This window comes from Rana temporaria, chromosome 4, assembly GCF_905171775.1.
Source record: "Rana temporaria chromosome 4, aRanTem1.1, whole genome shotgun sequence".
In the NCBI taxonomy this organism is placed as follows: domain Eukaryota; kingdom Metazoa; phylum Chordata; class Amphibia; order Anura; family Ranidae; genus Rana; species Rana temporaria.
The window spans coordinates 13,963,274-13,967,276 of record NC_053492.1 but is presented as its reverse complement, the minus strand read 5'-3'; positions in this window follow the sequence as shown (position 1 = coordinate 13,967,276).

The window sequence follows — 4,003 nt, the reverse complement described above, 5'->3', positions numbered from 1 at the left end:
CTCCTGTGTAAATCACTGCCGATTCGCATTTACCAAGGGCATGTCGTGGGGAGGAGGTGTGTACTGCTGCTGACTGAAGAGGGGAGTGGTGTTGGTGGCCTCAGCGGTCAATTAGGGCCAATATCTCTATTAATGGCAGTGAATGTTGGCTTATTTGCCCAGTGCCATCGTGTGTTGGGTGGAAGCAGAAGCCCTGAGGTAAGGTTTGATTGCATTGTTTGTCCAGCTGACAGAAGAAAAGGATCCTTCCTTTGAACATGCGCTCACATCTGGGTCGGGCAGCCTGAGAGTCGGCACTCCACTGTGATGGGACCAATGTCTTCCTGGTTGGGTTATCTGAGAAGGTGAATGGGTCTCAAACTGGCTGCCCTCCAGCTGTTGAGAAACTACAAGTCCCATGAAGCACTGCAAGGCTAACCGTTACAAGCATGACTGTCAGGCAGAAGCATGATGGTACTTGTAGTTCCGCAACAGCTGAAGGGCCACTGTTAGAGACCCCTGGTCTAGAGCAGTGATGGCGAACCTTGGCACCCCAGATGTTTTGGAACTAAATTTCCCATGATGCTCTTGCACTCTGCAGTGTAATTGGGCATCATGGGAAATGTAGTTCCAAAACATCTGGGGTGCCAAGGTTCGCCATCACTGGCCTAGAGGTAGGTTCCATACAAGGTGATTAGGGCTGGACCCCAGCTGAGTACAGGTAGAAGGGTGCTGTCACTGCACTTCAACATTCTCCATTAATGTCTCATCATATCTCCAGCAAGTGCTAGAGGCTTCTATGGGTGCAGGAGTCTGAGTCTGGCATTGTGGCTTGGTTTCCCTCCTGGCATGGGGGGGGGGGGGGGGGGGGGTTAAGTGCCTGGCAGGCTAGTGGTCTGGCAATGGGTGGGGGTTTGGGTGCCTGCCAGGCTGGGCTGGTGGTCTGGTCTGGCATGGGGGGGGGGGTTGGGTGCCGACTGGGCTGGTGGGAGGTTGGGTGCCTGGTGGTCTGGTGGGGGGTTGGGTGCCTGCTGGGCTGGCATGAGGGGGGGGGGGGGGGGTTTGGGTGCCGGCTGGCATGAGGGGGGGGGGGGTTGGGTGCCTGCCAGGCTGGTGGTCTGGCATGGGGGGGGTTGGGTGCCTGCCAGGCTGGTGGTCTGGCATGGGGGGGGTTGGGTGCCTGCCAGGCTGGTGGTCTGGCATGGGGGGGTTGGGTGCCTGCCAGGCTGGTGGTCTGGCAATGGGGGGGGGTTGGGTGCCTGCCAGGCTGGTGGTCTGGCATGGGGGGGGGGTTGGGTGCCTGCCAGGCTGGTGGTCTGGCATGGGGGGGTTGGGTGCCTGCCAGGCTGGTGGTCTGGCATGGGGGGGGGGGGGGTGCCTGCCAGGCTGGTGGTCTGGCATGGGGGGGGCGGGGGGTTGGGTGCTCGCCAGCTCTGAGTCTCTCCTTTGTAAATGGCAACCGGGTAGTGTGGTTTCACAATAAGGTGGCTCCCCCCCCCCCCCCAATTTTCTAAGAACATTTTCTTAGGTTTCAAATGACGGCCTTAAAATAGGGTACATCAGTCAGTTGTCAGACACTGATGAACTGGGTCTGGTCAACGGTGACTTCTGGTCATGAAGGGGTTTACATGTTTTCCCGGGGGGGGGGGGGGGGGGGTGCATGCCATTGGCTCAGGGACAGAATTTTTTTTTTTGGGGGGTGATGGAGGCAATGGGTAATGAGAAGGTTGGGATATGTGAAAACGGGGGAATGAGTAGATTGGGGATAGGATGGGGTGAGGGGACAATGAATAGAGGGGGGTGGCTTGTTCGGATAAGGGTTGGTAATGAAGTGAGGTATGACGGTTGGTAATTGAGTAAGGGGTGAGAGTGTTAAATGGTAATTTTGGTACAAAGGGACACGGGGTCGGTGGGCATGGGATGAGGGTCATAGATGGGGTGTGTTTGTAGGAAAAAAATGCTCTGAAAAATCAAGAGAAAAAAAAGTGGGGGCTTCTAAAAAGGTTATTGGGTAAAGATGCTTCTCTTGCTCACATGGTTTGGCCCTTTAACAATTGAGCTGTGGGGTCAGTTTTTTTCTCGGGCTGAAGTTTTGGATGGAGCTGGCTTGCAGTTTTTCTATATTGGAGATGTAATGGGCCTGTACGTGGCTTGCAAGGTGTGCAGACCCATCTTCACCAAACCCTCTGCAATGACCTAGCTGGCTATTCTGCCTGGACACCAAGCTGTACCTGGGCTCACCTATTGGTTAGGACAGGAGGGCTCATCCAGAGGAGGCCACAAAGGGTATACGTTAAACATTTGCACCTTTCCCAAGGTTCTTGGTGGGCTTTGACATTAAAGTGATACTAAAGGTTCGCTTTTTTTTTTTTAAAGTGGAGTTCCACCCATAAATATAACATTACATCAGTAGTTTTAAAAAAATGTCATTAGTCCTTTAAGAAAAAAACAATTTTTTTTTAGATGCCTTCAAAGTGTTGTTGCTAGGCAGAATGGTTAATCTTCCTGCACCTAGGTGCTTAAGCTTCCTAACCTACACCGCACAGACTCCTGGGAATGTAGTGGGTGTAACTTTCCAGGAGTCTGTGCACTCCCCAGTCTCGAAGAATCATGTGACTTGGACAGCACAGGTGCTGAAACCTGATCTGAAAAAACTATTACATTGCTGAGCATGTGCGAGATCTGCAAGGCTGAAATCCAGGAAGTCATACAGTCTGGCTTCATGATGCCCACACTTAAGATGGCCCCAGTCAATTTCTTTTTTATAAAGTGTCTAAATGCTGTAACAACCTAACAAAACGGACCTTAGTTTACAGACTAACTTTACTAGAATACATTAAGCTTGTGTATTACAGGGGTATTTATATTTAAAAAGTGAAATTGTGGCCGGAACTCCGCTTTAAATAACAAACATGTCCTACTTGCCTCCACTGTGCATCTCGTTTTGCAGAGTGGCCCCAAACTGTGTTTTCTGGTGGCTCTCGGCTCCTCCCTACCACATAAACCCCCCCCCCCCCCCCCCCCGGGAAGCACACCCCCAAGAGGGTAATCTTTGCGCTCCCAAGTACTGCATTTGGCATCCATAGCTGCTGAGTGCAGGACTCGGCCCTGCCCCCCCGCTTCATTGGTTTTGATTGACAGCCGCATAGGATGTATTAAAGCGGAGGTTCACCCGTACAATATACTTTTTCCCTCTAGATGGATGCTCGTTTTGTCTAGGGGAATCGGCTAGGTGTTTTAAAATATGAGCTGTACTTACAGTTTACGAGATGCATCTTCTCCGCCGCTTCCGGGTATGGGCTGTGGGACTGGGCGTTCCTATTTTGATTGACAGTCTTCCGAAGAGAGGCTTCCGACGGTCGCATCCATCGCGTCATGATTTTCCAAAAGAAGCCGAACGTCGGTGCGCAGGCGCAGTATAGAGCCGCACCGACGTTCGGCTTCTTTCGGCTACGAGTGACGCGATGGATGCGACCGTCGGAAGCCTCTCGGAAGAATGTCAATCAAGAAGGAACGCCCACTCCCGAAGACCCATACCCGGAAGCGACGGAGAGGATGCAGCTCGAAAACGGGTAAGTACTGCTCATATTTTAATACAAATAGCCGATTCCCCTAGACCGAACGAGCAGGAATCTAAGGGGAAAAGAGAAAAAAAAAAATGGGTGAACTCCCGCTTTAAGGTGAAAAAACGGGAACCTTTACAGCCCCCTTATTAAAATATAACTCTTGATTGGGAACAGTTCAAACTCAATCTGGAGTCACTTGAAAACACAACAGAAAGTGAGAGGGAATCTTCCCAAAGTAAGAAAAAAAAAAACGCTCACACTGACCACCAGAGCAAGTGTCCCCTTACTGCCTATAGCGAACACCATGGCTTTCTATCCAAGGGACAAGTATAGAAGGTGAATCTCCCAAGTAGGTCCTTGCACACCAAGCTCACCCCTGAGGGAGTTGGCGGGATGGATCTGTAAGGTGGTGTCCTCTTATTACTCTAACAGTTGTGGGGGGGTCCTGACTGTTGGCA